The 18,373-nt window shown below is 47.8% G+C and overlaps 1 pseudogene; it reads left to right on the top strand.

Moving 5' to 3' along the window:
• Nucleotides 1-758: 758 nt before the first annotated feature.
• Nucleotides 759-16,781, top strand: LOC136157743 (histone-lysine N-methyltransferase PRDM9-like; annotated as a pseudogene).
• Nucleotides 16,782-18,373: the final 1,592 nt, after the last annotated feature.

Genomic DNA, 18,373 nt, shown 5'->3' with positions numbered 1-18,373 from the left:
ATTAACCCCAGTTCCCCTCAGCCTAAGGCACCCTAAAAATACCACCCGCAGTGAAAGCAAATTTCCTAAACCTCGGAGACCCTGAATACCTCCGTCTCGGAGCTCTTAAAACTCTTCCTCCTCCAGACCCTAACTGTCCTGCCTATCGGAGCCCTAAAGTCCCTTAATAAGAAATCCCCGATTTCCTCAGCCTCACAGATCCCAAGTTTTCTCACCCTGCGCATTCTACATCAGACAAAAGATCCCCAGTCCCCTCTGTCTCAGGACCCCAGTTACTTCAGCCCGTGGGACCCAGGTCTCCTCAAGCCGAGCGACTTCTCCCTTAGACGTAGAACCTACGTTATGCCCAGATTTTTCTGAGTCCCCAGGAGGAGATCCTCAAAACCCTTCTTGGAGAAACATTCCCTCTGCTTCACTGGAAGAGAGCCCTGATTTCAGCCTGACCCCAGTACAGCAGTTAGGGGTTTCTGGGTCTCGTTGAGAATCCCTCCGTCACCCACAGACACATCCCTCCCAGTGCCTTCCCTCAGAGGGGCTGAATTGTAGGTGAACCAAAGAAAACAAATCTAGTTCATATTAGGCTGATCTGTCATATCTAGGCAGGATCCGTCCATCCCACCAATACCCTCATCCTGACTTTCCCCTCACCTTCCTGCCCTGGACACTCCACCCAAGGCAGGCAGCTCAGGCTCTGGACAGAGTTCTGGGCTATCTCAGCACCTTCTTCTTCCACAGGCACCTTGGCCTTGAGCACTCCAATGGCCATGAGGCCAAACAGATCGCCAGAGGAGAGCACTGAGGGAGATGCCGGGAGAACGGAGCGGAAGCCCACTGTGAGAGGTGGAGGCGGCAAAGCTGGGCTCGAAGCCAGCTCTATAGGAAGGACATGGCGCTGGTCCCTGAAGCACCACAGACTGCTTGCCTTGGCAGCTGAGTGAACTTCCCTGTGACCGTACACAGGATGGGAACGCCTGGTCCTGTCTGAGATGGTGGGGTGGAGAGGGACAAAACGGGACACTAGCTTCTCAACTCCTCTGTGTCCAGGGAGAGTTAGGAAAATGCTCACTGTTTGTTCAGTTAAGGAGGACACAGTCGGGAAGGAAAGTCTTCATCCCTGTCTCACACAGACCATCCAGGAGCTTCAGGCTATTCCCTGCTCAAAAGGTGGAGGAGAAGGCCCAGCTCTAAGGTCTGACTTAGATTAGTAAATCACTGATGAAATCTATTATTTTCCTTAGGCCAAAGATGCTTTCAAAGACATCTCCGTATACTTCTCCAAGGAAGAATGGGAAGAGATGGGAGAATGGGAAAAAATCCGATATAGGAAAGTGAAAAGAAACTACGAAGCGCTGATTGCTGTAGGTAACAGGAAGTGCTGGGCGCCTGTGAGCCTGGGAAACATGAAACAGGTCTTCACCCTCAGTGTTCACTTGGCCTGCTCTTAGGTGGCCTCACCTGCTCACAGTTCCCTTTTGTGTGGAGACTAACCTGGAGGAAATGTTTGCAGTTCTGTACCAGAGGGAGGGTGACCCTGAAGTGCAGAGCTCACCTCTTGCCTTGTTCTAGATTCCCCCAGCACATCCTACTGATTCCCTGACTTTGTGACACTTTCCATTGCTTCTATGCTTTGTTTCCCCTTCTTAGAACAAATGTTTTGCCTCTTTCCAGGTTTCAGAGCCACTCGACCAACTTTCATGCATCCCCGCAGGCAGGCCATCAAGCCCCAGGGAGATGACACTGAGGATTCTGATGAAGAATGGACACCAAGGCAGCAAGGTGAGAGGCCAGGAGGATGTGGACGTGTCTTCCTGAAACCAGCCTGGGCTTAGGTCTCAACTACATCTTAGCCATTAGCAAGGAAAACATAATTTTCAGCATTCCCAAGTGGCTGTGGCTGAGTGTTGACATTAGCCTGAATGAAGATGAATGTATAGGTGTTCCAGTGTAATTCTCAAAAGTTTTCTGGTCAAAATTTATCATTCTTTTAAAAAAGAATTATCTTGCTAAACATTCTTAGTGAAACGCAGTTAAACAAACCTTAGAAATAAATTCACCAAACAGATTGGTTATTGGTTATTGGATTAAATCTCTTCAAAGAGGAAATGATTAACATATTACGTCAAGATACATTATTTATGTATGTATATAAAATAAAACCAATGATCTTCTTACCCTAACATTAAACTAATTCTTTATTTTGATTCTGGGAAAGGATTGGAGAGAACTATTTATTCTCCATGATCTTTCCCACATTTCACCTAGCAGAGATGCCATCAGGTAAATAAAATGAAGTACACTTATTATAAAATAGAAGTGAGCAGCTCACTTCCTCTTCTGCTGCTCAAACAGTTTAGCAGATTTAATCTGCATGACTGGAGAAAACAATTTAGATAGTTCTATGATTATCCAAATATGGATTTCTGTTCTCCAAGGTTTTTAAAAATTACTTATTTAGTTTTGGCTGCACTGGGTCTTGGTTCCTGTGCACGGGCTTTCTCTGGTTGCGGTGAGTGTCTTCTCGTTGCAGAGCACGTGCAGGCTCTGTAGTTTCTGACACACAGGCTTAACTGCCCCGCAGAAAGTGGCATCTCCCTGGACCAGCCATCGAACCTGTGTCCTCTGCACTGGCAGGCAGATTCTCATCCACTGTGCACCAGGGACGTCCCTCTGTTCCCTCAGGTTATTAAAACTAGGGAAAGGGACATGAAAAACAAACATTTGGTTGTCTGCAAAGGTTTTGACATAAGGAGAGATTCTTAGGGAATACATACGCCTCGGTTCACCATACGCCTGCTCGTCTTTATTTACCTTTTTAACAGTTTCTGAGTGTATGGCACACCGCTGCTAACTATGTACACGTTAGTGTTAGTGGCCACAGTGCTAATCGCTCAGTCATGTCTGACTCTGCGTCCCCATAGACTGGAGCCCACCAGGCTCCTCTGTCCATGGGATTCTCTAGGCAAGAATCCTGGGGTGGGTTGCCATGTCCTGCTCCAGGTGATTTCCCAAGCCAGGGATTGAGCCTGCATCTGTTGCATCTCCTGCATTGCAGGTGGATTTTTGACTGCTGAGCCACCGAGGATATATACACACATTGCTGTACAACAAGTCTGTAGAAGTGTTACATCTTGCGTGACTGAAGCCCTAATCCACTGAGGAACAATTCTCCAATCCTTCCTCCTCACAGCCCTTGGCAAACATGATTATATTTTCTCTTTCCATAGATTTGATTAATTTAGATCCCTCAGAGAAGTGGAATCAGGCAATGTTTGCCTTTTTTGATTGGTTCACTTCACTTAGTATAATATCATCAAGGCCTATCTATGACGTAGCATGTGACAGAATTCTTTTTTAAGGCTTCAAAACATTCCGTTGTGTTCATGTGGATATAAGAGCTATAATATATATCTTATATATAAGCTCTATCTTTTATCCCCAATGAACATTTAGATTGCTTACGCATCTAATTTGCTTATGCCCGTTGGGAATAATGCAGGAATGACTATATGTGTGCCCACTATTTAGTCAATATCTTGCTTTCAATTTTTTCTGGAAACACACTCTTGAGTTGGATTGCTAGACCATATAGCAGTTCTAAATTTCTGTGGAAACTCCGTACTGTTTCTATAAAGCTTGCAACATTTTACATTGCCAACAATAGTGTATAAGGGTTCCAATTTATGCATATCCTTACCAAACTTCCTATTGTCTTCTTATACATGTTGCCCATCACAGAAGGTTTCAATTTGCATTTCCCTATTGATTAGTAATATTGAGCATCTTTTCGTATGCTTGTAGGCCAGTTGTGTATTTTCTCTGGAGAAAAGTCTATTCAATTCCTTCTCTCACTGTTACTCAGCTCAGACTGCCATAACAAAGCAGACTGCATTCCTTAAACCACAGAAACTTGTTTTCTTAAAATACTGGAGCATGGAAATTTGATATCAAGGTGCCATCATGGTCCATCAGGTTCTCTTCCTGGCTTATAGGTAACCTTCATACTGGTGTATGCTTATTAAACCCTTTTCAGATGCATATTTTACAAATATTTTCTACCATCCTATAGGTGGCCTTTTCAACTCTGTTCTGTGTGTCCTTTTCTGCACAGAGGTTTTAAGATTAATCTCCTTTGTCTATTTTTACTTTGTTACTAATCCTTGTGCACTTGGCACCATATCTAAGAAATCATTGCTGATTCAGTGTCGTGAAGCTTCACACTTGTTGTCTTCTAAGAGTCTTATCAAGTCTTGCATTTAGGTCTCTCATCCATTCTGAGTGATTTCTCTTCAAGATGTAAGATGTTCATTATTTTCCATATGGTTATTTTGTTTCCCCAGCACCATTCATTACAGGGATTAAACTTTCCCCATTATCTTGACACCCTATAGTTTTCAACATATAAGTCTCATCTCTTTAAGTTTACTCCTAATTACCTCATTCTTTTCAATGCTATTATAAATAAGATTCCTTGTCCAGTGGCTAAGACTCCACAATCCCAATGCAGAGAACTTCGGTTCTGTCCCTAGTCAGGGAACTAGATCCCACATGCCACAACAAAGACCTGGCACAAACAAATAAATAAAAATATTTTTTTTTTTTTAAATTTAACTCAACCCTAGCTTCAAAAAAATAAAAAATAAATAGTATTGTTTTCTTATTTTCCTTTGTGGAATGGTCATTCTTCATGCACGGAAAGATATTTGAAAGTTGATTTTGTACCGTGCAACTTACTGTGCAGGTTTTTTGTGTATGTGGATTTAAAGATTTTTCTACACATAAAACCATGCACCTGTGAACAGATATGATTTTACTTCTTTCTTTCCAAATGGAAGACTTTTGTTTCCATTTCTAACCTACTGTGCTGGCTAGGAGTTCTAACATTACGGTGAACAGAAATGTTGAAAACGGGCATCCTTCCCTTTTTTCCTAGATCTTTTTCACTGATGACTATGATGTTAGAGATAGACTTTCAATATATGACCTTTATTATATTGCAGCCACTTCCTACTATGTCTACATTCTTGAGTACTTTTGCTATGAAAGACTAGTAAATTTAATAGATACTTTATGAATATCAGATGAGGCACAGATGAAGTTTCATATTTTTTTTAATTTTAAGAAAATTATGTAATGCTCCCAGTGGAACCATGGGAGTTGATGATACAGAAACCATTTTCCATTCCTCCTTTGGTAATCATTGTCTTTGTCACTCTCTGGCTTAGAATTATGTGTCCTTAATTAGAATACCCAGAGTTTGGAAACATTTACCAACCAAAACACTGATTCTCATCACTTTTTAGGTAAACCTTCTTCGATGCCCTTCAGAGTGGAGCACAGTAAACACCAAAAGGTGAGTATTTCCCAAATCCTGTTGCCAAAATATCCTCCTCATGGATCCAGTCACAGGTGAGAATAGGAGAAACACAGAGATCCTGGAGACTGCTGCCTTCCTGTCCTGAATCTTTAGCACACTGTCTGATATCATCACCACCTTTACAGTTAGTAAGAACAACAAACATAGTATCCTGTTCTATTGTTACATTATTCTCAAAATATTTCAGACTTTAAGCATTTTATGTGAATAAACTTACTTAAACCTTGAAACAATCCTACAGTACCTATAATTAGGTAAATAGCTATCACCATTATAGACCCAAACAAATGAGGTGAAAACATTTGATTATATGCCTGGGATCACAGTATCACTGGTAGTGCAATCTAAACCAATGCACGTACTCTAAACCCCTGACAAACTGATTAAAGCTTCCATAGTTCTTTGAAGCTTATTCATACATCTCTATATCATTTATCTGAGAGATGTTTTCAACCTCAGTTCTTTTGTTCTGTACTAGGGAGGGATATGCTAAGACATCTGACTAAGGGAAGCTTAAGGACATGTTGGGCAGTTTGTAGAGTGGATGGTCCAAGATGAAGAAGCTTAAGGACATGCTGGGCAGTTTGTAGAGTGGACAGTCCATGATGAAGAAGGAGAGAGGATCCCTACCTCAGAGCCTCCCACTCCAATAAGACGAAGCAACTTGCAACCCTGATAAGCCTCACGTTTATGACTGAAAAGCAACAAATAAGAAAATAACAGAAGGTCTTCACATAGATTACCCACATTTGAGTAGAAACTCATCATCTGGGCATCATTTCAAATGCTCCTTCTTATAGGAGGGAGTAACAACTCCTTCCTCTGAGCTCCAATTAGGCAACTCTCCTGTTTGGAATCATGTGTTTAGCCTGCCCCTGTGTTGCGAGCTTTGAGAGCCTAGCCCACACCCATTCATTCTCAGAAGTCCAAGCCCAGCTCAAAGCCCCTGAGGGCCCCCTGAATGGTTTATGAATGAGTGATTCCACATTGAAGCATTCATCTAGGAGTAGAAAGGTCAAAGGATGCTGAAGATAGTATCTGTGAGCCACACTTGAAATATAGATGCAGTTTAGGGAATAAATTGAGAGCAGGGATGTACGTTCACGTTCTTACTGTATTAAATAACTCACACAACAATTTGTTGAAGGTTATTAAATTTCATGTCCACTATAATATTAAGAATTAGCCTGTATACCAATTCATGGATCAGCAAACTGAGCAAAACCAGCTAGTCATGCAGCCTTGTTCAAGGAGAACTGATAAGACCAGCTACTTTAATTCCAAACATTGTCGCTAGGACATGGCAACCTGCAGCTTTCATCTCATTTGCTTTCTTGTCTAAATATGTTTCTGCCGATCGTCTTTTCTCCTCTTAATCTCACTGCTCTGTCACCTTATTTTCCACATGTGTTTTGTCCCATCTGTAATTACCATAGTTCCTCGTCCATCAAAGGGCCACTAATTAATAGAAACCCCCCGGATCTCTCTATGAGCCCTTACCCTCTTCTTTCCCTGGCCTCCAGGTATTGTCCCTGCCTTACTCTCACTTTTATGCAGAAAGTTGAAGGGAAAGAACCTGAAGATATGAATTCTAGTTTTGATTCCCTCTCCACCTAGGTCCCTTTTTTACACTCCAGTGTTCAGACACCCTCCCCCCATATCAGGTATTTCCAAGATTTGTCAAAGTATTAACTCAAGTCATGCATGTGAAAACACTTCATAAAGTCTTAAAGAACTAATGAAATGCATGTTGTCTTTTACTCACATGGAAGAGAATGTCCAGGGAACCATTAAGTAATGAATCTAGTTTGAAGGAATTGCCGGGAGCAGCAGAATCACTAAAGACAAGTGGCTCCAAGCAGGCTCAGAATCCAGTGCCCCATCACAGAAAAGCAAGGACCCCTGGAGAGCACCCCAGACAAAAAGCCGGTAAGAGAAATTTGGGGAGTTCCTCTAATTAGTTCCTATAATTCCTGTAGAAAAACTAATAAGCATGGCCTAGGTGTGTGGCATGGACTTTGTGTAGGCTGGGTTTAAGCTGGACTGATCTGAGACATGAAGTTAGCACTGGGGCCTTGGGAAAATCTTATACATTTTCTGAGATCCTGAATGCTATCTGTAAAGTGAGGATAAGGATACATAACTCATACAGTGCTTGAAAGCCTTACATTAAATGCAAAAGTCTGACACCTACAAGGAGTTCAATAAATCCAGCTGTGATAATGGGAACCGTGCTTTGTTAGTGTTTATGCCCAGACCTCTGCTCAGTGCATTACGTGTCATGTGCCCTTAACATATATTTTCTGAATAGATGTGTCGGTGAACTATTACCTAAGTAGGAAGGTTGGGAAGTTAAACCTACTAACGGGAAGTGCATGAAGCTATCACTGAACTGAGCATCTGTGGTCAGTGGCGCCTCAGTCTCCTGAACCTGTAGTTAAAGGGAGAAGAAAGAAAACATAGAGAATGTACTTTCTGGCGGTTAAGTGGTTAAGGCTCCATGCTTCCACTGCAGGAGGTGTGAGTTCCATTCCTGGTCAGGGAACTAAGATCCCACAAGCCATGCAGCCAGGCCAAGAAATAAATACTGCAACATTAAAACATAAAATTACAAAAGAAAAAGCTTGAAAACTACATGTAAGAAAGTTTTAACAATGTGTATAAATAGACAGGGAGGAGATTTCACACTTTCTCATAAAACATGGACTAACTCCGCAGACCCCACCAGCCTTCCTTAGCTTCTGTTCTCCATCTTAGAACTCAGAGGAAAGGAGACTGGAGTGAAGAGGTACAGTCTACGGGAAAGAAAGGGCCACGTGTACCAAGAGGTCAGCGATCCCCAGGATGACGACTACCTCTGTGAGTGACCCCGCCGGCCCACTCACGGAGAAGGGGCTACGAGCCCTTGGTCCGCTAACCTCACCTCACAATTTGGTCCCCCAATCATCCCCTTCCTCTATGACTTGGGGTGCAGGATCAAGGCCAACTGCCATGAATTCCCCAGTTCTTTCTGAAGGTCTTTACGACCAGAAACATCACTATAACTCCTCTCATTCCTGTTCTCACCTCCAGATTGTGAGGAGTGTCAGAACTTCTTCATTGACAGCTGTGCTGCCCATGGGCCCCCAACTTTTGTAAAGGACTGTGCAGTGCAAAAGGGGCATGCCAACCGCTCAACCCTCACGCTGCCCCCTGGGTTAAGCATCAGACTGTCGGGCATCCCTGATGCTGGACTTGGAGTGTGGAATGAGGCATCTGATCTGCCGCTGGGCCTGCACTTTGGCCCCTATGAGGGCCAGATCACAGACGATGAAGAGGCCGCCAATAGTGGATACGCCTGGCTGGTGAGAAGCACCCGTTTCCCTGTCCTCTGGCCTCTAACCACTTGTATGTGGTGGGGGGTATTTCATGTCTACATGGGAGGACACAGATAGCGATAACACGGTCGGCAAAGACACAGTCAGCCCTGGGTACTGTGTGTCCTGGGCGTGACCACAGGACTCCCATCTAAAGGTCAGAGGAGAGGTGGGAACACAGTCTACAGACACTTAGACCTCTACCTAAGGTCAGAGGAGAGGTGGGAGCACAGTGTAGAGACACACAGAAGTGACTCCTCCCTTGTGGAACCCTTGCCTTCAATGAATCAAGAGACTCAGACTTGGAATGATGAGTAAGGGGCTTACTGTGTGGTCCGACAGGCAGTTGAATCCAGGTAGGCTGAAAAACACCAGTGACTACACAGGCAAATAGCTCTTCTATTGCTTCCTACCAAAAAAAATAATAATAAAGAGGATAGCTTGTAACTCTTTCTCTGACCCTCAGATCACCAAAGGGAGGAACTGCTACGAGTATGTGGATGGAAAGGACACGTCTTCGGCCAACTGGATGAGGTGAGTGCAGTGAGTCTGCAGTGTGTAGACATTGAGACTCCCTCCATCCCACGCCCCTTTCCTTCTCAACCCGGCTCCCTCAACAGCTTTTATATCTCCTTTCCTATTTTCCCTCTATATCATGCTCTTTCATTTCAAAAGACACTAGAAAGAAGGAAATAAAAATATGGCTTATGCCGTCAAGATACAAGTCTATATGCTGAACAAAACTGGTGGACTTGAGTACAACTTGAAGAGTTTAGATTCACCAGGGATACTTTAACTCAGTTAATGGACACTTATCACGCCCTTTATGGTTCAGGTTAGACAGTGAACTTCGGTACTGAAGCAGATCACACAACCCATGTCCTGTTGGAGAACATACTGCAAACAGACATTACCCAATTGATTTTAGGAGCAGTAACCTTACTTTTTCTATCTTTGAGTAAGTGCACACACCAGGATGACCTAACACAGGAGACCCTGACTCTCTGTGGGCAACAACCTCCTCAGGCTTGGTTCCAGTGAGAAGTGGGCCCTGAGGCCTCAGAAGGAATGGGGGGCAGCATGGCCCTGAGCAGGGCCATTCTCTGAGGGCCTCTCCTTTCATCAGGGCAGGCAGACAGTGAACAGACTTTTACGGTTCCATGTCTCAAGCTATATCAGAATTCTCTCCAAGTTTCCGTGGGAGGGGGTGGGCAAGTGAATAGGAACGTGGATACACGTGGGTAATGGGAGAAAGCCTCGGGAGAGAAGGCAGGCTGGGGTGAATGCTGAGGGCTGCGTGCTAGCCAAGGAGCACCAAGTCCTGTGGATGAAAGAGAACTTAATTCAGAGTTTAGAGGAGCTGGAGGTCACCAGCCTCACGGACACTCCAGGTGGATATGAGTTTGGAACTGGGCTCCGGAAAATGGATACTTAGGTAAGGAGAGAAAAGCATGGGAATTCACACGGCCTGGTCGAAGGTGTGAACAGAAGGTCCACATGAGGGGCAGCCTCAGAGGCGGAAGGCAAGGAGCTGGGCATGGGCGGACAGTGGAGGGCACTCATCCCCTGAGGTTTCTTTCCCTTTCCCGGCCTCGACCCCAGGTATGTGAACTGTGCCCGGGACGACGAGGAGCAGAACCTGGTGGCCTTCCAGTATCACGGGCAGATCTTCTACCGAACCTGCCGGGTGGTCAGGCCGGGCTGTGAGCTGCTGGTGTGGTACGGGGACGAGTATGGCCAGGACCTTGGCATCAAGCGGAGCAGCAGGGGGAAGAGTGAGCTCGCGGCCGGGAGAGGTGAGTGTCTCCCCTCTTCCAGCACCCCACCCCATCCTGGGAGCCTCCGAGGTCCGATTTCTAAGCAGAGGACAATCCAGTCCTAAGTCAGTTGAGTTGCAATTAAAATGCCTCAGAATTTGATTCCTTTCATATGACTGTTAGGAGAAATTTTATATTGAAAATGTTAGTTCTAATTTTTAATATTTCATGCAAAAAAATGTGCAACATCACCTTCTGCTAAAAGGCTGAGAAGCAAAAAGCAACATTTCTAGCACCTACCAGCTCTCTGCCCTTTATTTGTTTCTGCTTCATTTCCTCCAATTTCTAAGCGACACGTGTACAGTGATGCGCATTCAGTTACTGTTCCAGTCTGTTGTCATGTGAGTTCACGCTCTGTGCCAGATGGGGCTCCACGCCCCGAAACAGACAGGACCACTGCCCTGGGGCAGCCCCTGGCTTCACACCAGACAGGGGCTGGTGCTGAGGAAAACCAGCGCAGGGAACGTGCCTCGGATCAGCGTGAGCAGAGGGTGGGGTGCGGTGCAGGACGGTGCGGCAGGGTCTATGCAGAGATAACACCTGCGGGGAAGGACTCCAGGCAGGGGAGCAGCCAGTGCCTCAGCCCCAGGGCCGGGAAGAGAGGCCATGCCAGGGGTCGCGGGAGGAAGCACAGAGGGAGAGGAAGGAGGCTGGAGGGAACACGGAACCTCGGGGCCTGTGTCCACGTGCAGGCCACAGGGGTCCTCCTGGGTGACACAGAACAACCGCAGGCTTTCAGCTGCAAGCCGCACGTTCTCTGTGCTAAGACGATGCTTTGGTTCACTTTTGGGAAGAGACAGCAGCGGGGAGTCCCCTCAGAGGTCAGTTCATTGCCAGACATGAGGGGAGTGTGGGCTGGCTGACGATGCTTGGGAGTGAGGTTGTGAAGAGTCTGGCTGGACATGTATTTTTAAACAGTGCTTCCTAGTGCATGTTAAATGAATTAAGCCTGAATGAAATAAATGAGGTATGAGTACTAGTGAGGCTGGAGAAAGGATATGCCTTTATTTTATGATTTATGGGAAACTGAGAGAGGAGCAATTTGTGAATCAGTTTGGGCAGCAGGATCCAGACCTGTAGTCAGTGGGACTTGGGCCGCTCGGTCTCGTCCAGGCTCAAACCCACTTCCTGCAGAGATCGGCACAAAGACTGCTCTTTGAACAAGGAGCCACAAACTCAGATTTACTCACACCTGCTCTAACCACCCCCTGTGCTGCCTCCCATATGCAGAGAGCTCCAGGCCAGGCGCCCCTAGCTTAATAGACCCTTTCCCCTCACAGGGAGCCTCTCACGAGATTCCACCTAAAACATCAACTCTTATCCATCAGTAGGGTAAATACCTGGGGCCACTGTGACGTGACTTTTCAGACACTTACCCGCAGGGAAAGTCCCTGCAGATCCACCTCTATCAGGAGAGACGCTGCCTCTGATGCAGCTGGAAGGTCCCTATCTGGGTGATATGTAGAAAAGGCCCTTGACACCCGCGTCCTGGATTTCTGTAGATGTAGAGAATAACAGTGGAATGGAAAAGTGGACTGTAAAGACACTTGATGGGAGACAGATCCTGCACTGTCAACACTTAGATGATTAGTGAGGAGGGCCTGACCACGGCAAACCAGCTACCTGAAAAAAGCTCCCTCTTTCAGCAGAACCGACGCCCAAGATCCACCCATGTGCCTCCTGCTCTCTGGCCTTTTCCAGTCAGAAATTCCTCAGCCAACACATCCAACGCAGTCACCCCTCTCAGACCCTCCTGAGACCATCTGAAAGAGACCTCCTCCAACCAGAGGATCCCTGCCCAGGCAATCAAAATCGGCGATATTCACATCCAAACAGCCTGAGCGACAAACCTGAGGGTCAGGAGACCAAGGACAGGCCCCAACCTTTGCTGAAAAGCGTAAGGCTGAAGAGGATTTCAAGGGCCTCTTCCTTCTCACCTGGAGGACAAATGGGGGGTTCTGGGGTGCATGAGAGAATGAAAGACGAGCCCAGCACAAGCCTGAAACTGAATCCAGAGGACACAGGCACATTGCTCACGGGGGCAGGGGTCTCAGGGATTATGAGGGTCACATACGGAGAGTGTGGGCAAGGCTCCAAGGACAGGTCAAGTCTCATCACACACGAGAGGACACACACAGGGGAGAAGCCCTATGTTTGCGTGGAGTGTGGGCGAAGCTTCCATCGGAAGTCCCATCTCATCACACACCAGAGGACACACACGTGGGAGAAGCCCTTTGTTTGCAGGGACTGTGGGCGAAGCTTCCATCACGGGTCAAATCTCATCTCACACCAGAGGACACACACAGGGGAGAAGCCCTATGTTTGTGGGGAGTGTGGGCGAAGGTTCAGTCAGAAGTCCCGTCTCATCACACACCAAAGGACACACACAGGGGAGAAGCCCTATATTTGCGGTGAGTGTGGGCGAAGCTTCAGTCAGAAGTCCCGTCTCATCACACACCAAAGGACACACACAGGGGAGAAGCCCTATATTTGTGGGGAGTGTGGGCGAAGCTTCAGTGATAAGTCAAATCTCATCTCACACAAGAGGACACACACAGCGGAGAAGCCCAATGTTTGCGGGGAGTGTGGGCGAAGCTTCAGTAAGAACTTCAACCTCATCACACACCAGAGGACACACACAGGGGAGAAGCCCTATGTTTGCAGGGAGTGTGGGCGAAGCTTCAGTCGGAAGTACCTCCTCATCACCCACCATAGGACACACACAGGGGAAAAGCCCCATGTTTGCAGGGAGTGTGGGCGAAGCTTCAGTCAGAAGTCTCATCTCATCTACCACAAGAGGACACACACGGGGGGAAGCCCTATGTTTGTGGGGAGTGTGGACGAAGCTTCAATAAGAACTTCATCCTCATCAGACACCAGAGGACACACACAGGGGACAAGCCCTATGTTTGCAGGGACTGTGGGCGAAGCTTCAGTCGGAAGGCCCTCCTCATCACCGACCAGAGGACGCACACAGGGGAGTAGCCCTATGTTTGCAGGGAGTGTGAGTGAGTCGTGACCAACAAACCACACCTTATCCACAGGAGGATGACTGCAGCCACCCCATGCCTCAGCTATAAGGGCGCCTCAGAGGACGCCTGTGACCTGTTACTGTCCCCAGGAGAATGAGGAGAGACTTCCCAGGTGGTCCAGGGGTCAAAACTCCAATGCAGAGACCCACGTTCAATACCTGCTTGGGGAACTAGCTCCCACATGCTGCAACTAAGACACAGCGCAGCCGAATAAATAAATATATAATAAATATTTTAAAGAAAGAGCTTGGTAACCACAGAATTATTTGCTACATAGACCATCCACTTTCATGACAGGAGAGGAGGTAGTTAAAGAGCAGAGGGTTTCTGAAGTGTTCTGGAGATGTTCATGCCAATTGCCTTCATAGTTACTTAGTACTCCTCTTCTAATAAATTTTGTCTCCACACAAATCTGAAGCACAGACTATGTACTCATTCCCCCCTTATCACTGACAGCAGTGGAGTCCAGTTAGCTGAACATTTGGGAAGGCATAATTCTGAAGCCAACTCAGTTAGGTCACTGGACAGTCAGTTCCTGGGTCCAGGGAGAGGAATCTAGGGTTTGAGACAGACTCACCAGTAAAGGGATTCCCCGGCCTCCTGGGAAGTGTGGCTTCTCCTCCTTATAGACCGCGACTCTCCTTTGGCCTCTCCTGGTGGCCCTCTGCTTCCCTCTCACTTCTGTAGCCGCAAATGTGAAGGTCACGTGCACGTGTGTGTGTCTGCACACCCGCCTGGCTCAGCATGGGCCATCTGGTCTCTGCCGCTCCCTCGGAGTCATCACAGCATCTGGACTCCAGATTCTACCACGGGGGTCCAGCTCTCAGCCCTGGCCCCAGCAGCTGCGTGAGCTGGGGCAAGATGCTCAACCTCTCTGTCTTTATTCTCATCTGTGATACGGCGTGGGAGCACCAGCATTTTGGTTTGATGCGTAAGCACAGGCGGAATTTGGGAGAGGCTGGCTGAGAACCCAAGCCCCACCTTTGCTGCCCTTTGTTCTTTTTTCTTTAATTTTTTTTTTTATTTTTTAATAGAAGGATAACTGCTTTATAGAATTTGTTTCCTGCATGTCCTCCAGCCCCCACACCTTCCAGGTCTTCAGATAGATGAGGAAGGGGCCGTTTAGGCACTAGGATGCCCTGATGATGGGGTGTGAGGTCAGGGATGCTAAGGGAGGGCGACCTCCCTTCCCACCCCTGCCGTTCCTGGTGAGCTGGGCAGCCCCAGGGCCCCTCCACAGACAGGCAGTGCCCACAGTCGTCCCCCTGCCGAGAACAGAGCCTGGAGCCGCGTTTGCAGGAAATCCCCGTCCAGCCCCCATCCCACTCCCACACGGAGGGTCCTTGAATCCCACACCGCGGCTTCTCTATGCATGGGCCTCGTACCTGTCCCCGTACGCTCTGGTCAACGACGTCGCGAACTTGAAATTCTTAACCATGGAATAGGTCATCCTTACACTTCCCTTTCATGAGTGAAATCTGATGGGCCCCGAGGTGCGCTGTGAGCAGAGCAGATGCTCACACAGCACAGGTCCCGGGGTGACCAGGCTGCACGAGGGGACAAGGTGGACACAAAGCCCCCCACCCTGGGTGAGTGAGGGTGGGGACAGCACCAGGGAGCCACGCTTGCTCAGACCCGGAACTGAGCTCCGACACAGAGTGGGGGCAATGGGGTTCTTAAGGTCAACCACACCCGTGGAGACACAGGTTCAATCACTGACCTGGGAAGACCCCACGTGCCGTGGAGCAACTAAGTCCGTTCACAACTACTGCAGCCCAAGAGCCTAGAGTCTCTGCTTCTGAACCAAAGCAGCCACCACAGGGAGAAGTTCAGCACAGAAACGAGAGAGCAGCCCCCATGCCCTACAACCAGAGAAAAGCCCGCACAGCAGCAAAGACCCAGATTAGCCAAAATAAATAACTAATCTTTTTTTAAGTAGGAGATCGCAGCATTCTCTGCTGATCCAGAGTCTGGGACTCTGAGCTCCCAACAAAGGGGGCTACGTTCAGTCCCTGGTCAGGGCACTATTTCCCACATGCTGCAACTGAAGTCCCTGCATGCCACAGCTAAGACCCAGCGCAGCCAATCAAATGAATACTTAAAAGTAGGAGGTGGTTCATCTGTCACCATTGAAAACTGCAACATTTTAGGAAAAGAAAAAAAGTTCTTATTTTGCAAGTGCTCACGGTTGATTGCAAAATTTTCTCATAATATGCAGCCGTTTAAAAAAAAAAGAAATAGAGAAAACACAGAAACTAAAACCCACCCATAAAGTGTGGGGAACATCAATTACTACAGCATCCGGCCACCACACATGGGAACACACGTTCGTGATTTTCTTCTACAAAGAAGCTTTCAGCCTCCACCCACCTTCCCACTGGCCTCTGCTCTGCTCACCAAGAAGTCTGTGCTTTGGATTTGTGACTGGGGGGTTTCTGTTGAACCCAGGGAGGCAGGGGAGCAGGGCTGTGCGGTTGGGGGCACCATCTGGTCTGCAGTGAGGAGAGAAGCGCGAGTGCTCCGCCTCTGGGTCCAGTAACACCAGGGGCCTCGGGGAGCCGCCTGGGAAGAAGCCTCTAAAACACCTTCCCTGCAGGATCGACAGTTACAGCACATCCCACGTCTCGGGGTTCAGCTGTGTGTCAACAAGTCCTCTCTTGTTGGACAGAAAAGTGTTTCCACAGAGAATCTGCCCAGATCTTGGCCTAGTTTGGTTTTCTCATTGGACATGGAAAGTGTTTCCACAGAGAATCTGCCTGAATCTTGGCCTCAGTTGGTACAGATGTAACAGGCAGTACGATCAGGGCTCAGGGAAGTTAGTTCTGAAGCTCTCTGGGTTTAGGGCTACAGCACCTCCTCACCTCCACCCCTTCCACGGTCATGGAGCCTTCTCTTCCAGAGGAAGGTGTTTGGCAACATCAGCCACAAAGACACTAAAGAGGAGAAAGGCCACGGCAGGCGGGGCTGGGTGTTCCTGGGGGAGCAGAGGGGCCTTGGACACTCCATGCTGGACCCCTGCCCCACCGGCTTCTCCTCCTTCTCTCTGGGCATGCAGCTTTCACCTCCGGGGTCCCCGCCAGTGAGGGGCTCCCAGGACACCAAGCTGGGGTTGGCGATGGGTAAGCTGGATGCCAGGGAACCCGAGCTGGATGCCAGCAGGTCAGTGAACTGTGGACGAGGGCCGGCCTCACTGAACGGTTAAGCCCTGTGCATTCAGGACACCCTCTCTGGACCCCAGCTGGAGGTGCTGCTGCCCCCAGGGCCCACCTGGGTCTCAGGAGGTGAAAGAGTGACCAGGTTGTCCTTCCGACCTCCTGCACAGAGAATGACACAGGCCAGTTCCCAAAAGTCAGAGCAGGGTGGGCAGAGTGAGTCTTGGGTCTCACAGGGTCCATGTGAAGAGCGGTTCACTGCTTCCTGGATCCCTCTTAGCTGGTTCCCCTTCTGTGTTGTTTTCACACGAAATCTCACAAGGACGAAGCAGTCCAGGTGCCCACAGCATCACTCACCCAGGTCCTGACAACCCTCCTTATTTATTATGGGCAGGGAGACAGGGTGGCTGGTGTGACGCTCCCCTGGACCAGAGAGGAGACACCCCAGGGTGTGTCCCTGCCACCTCCTGAGACCCAGGCGGGCATTGGGGGCAGAGCACCTCCAGCTGGGGACTGGAGAGGGTGTCCTGAATGGACAGGCCTAACTGTCCACTGTGGCTTCAGGGGGTATGGGCAAGAGGGGCACGAACTCCTTTCTAAATATTTCAGACAACCACTGAGCTCCTTTTGGTTTATGGTTTCAGATCTTTTTATATGGCCCATTTTCAGAGACTTTATTGAATCTGCTACAATATTGCTTCCATTTTATGTTTTGATATCTTGACTGCAAGGCATGTGGGCTTGTTACCAAGTCCAAGCTCGCTCTGCATGCCTCACAACAGGCCGATAAATCAGAGCTGAGGTGCTGAGGCAACAAATATTACTTTACTTGGAAAGCTGGGAGATTGAGAAGATAGCAGAAAATATCTCCAAGAAACCATCTTGTCAGGGTCTGGATGCCAGTGTCTTTTATAGAAGACAGAGCTGGGAGGTGAGGAAATACAGTAAAAAGGCCATTAATCTGGCAAATATCTCCTGGAATGGCCAGTATCGGAGGGAGATGTGTTACTTTCTCCCTCCTGTAGCCATCCACAGGTGGACAGGTCCTGGACAGAGGCAGAGGGGCGGGGTTTCCTGAGGCAGGCCATTATGTATGGACAGTATCCCTGTAGCAAACAGACCAACAGGAAGCAAAGGTTAAAGTAAAACATTCAACATGGAGTCAGATGTTGTTCTTCCCCGTAACAATTCCCCACTCTCAGCGTCCATTCCACAATCTTATGGGAAAAGGGTGATGAGTGTTCTAATTGCTCCACTAGTTGCACCTTTTGGGGAGTGCCCACCACTGGTGCCAGTGTGCTGAATGTTGAGATGTCTTTGTTGTTCTTTGGAAAGTCTCTACTTCATATGTATAGACATAATAATATTATAATACAGATGTTGAGAGTTCTTTTATTCAGTACAAATCTTTTAGGACTTCAAAACCAGGGGGCAGCATCTAAAGTTAAGGAACTTACCACTTTTCTGTGTGTGGGAAAATGCACCAGCCATCTCACTGAAATCATCCCCTTTGACACACACCTTAACACCTGGGACCAGCATCCTGTCTTCTCCTTCCTGAGTTTCCTCGGGGCTCACAGTGGGGAGTGGCTCCAGTCTGATGGCTGCTGGAAAGCAGGTGTTCTTTTCTTTCCTGAGTTTC

The sequence above is a fragment of the Muntiacus reevesi genome, chromosome 2 (genome assembly GCF_963930625.1).
Source record: "Muntiacus reevesi chromosome 2, mMunRee1.1, whole genome shotgun sequence".
In the NCBI taxonomy this organism is placed as follows: domain Eukaryota; kingdom Metazoa; phylum Chordata; class Mammalia; order Artiodactyla; family Cervidae; genus Muntiacus; species Muntiacus reevesi.
Note: the sequence above shows the minus strand (reverse complement) of the source record. Positions and strands in the feature narration are given on the sequence as shown.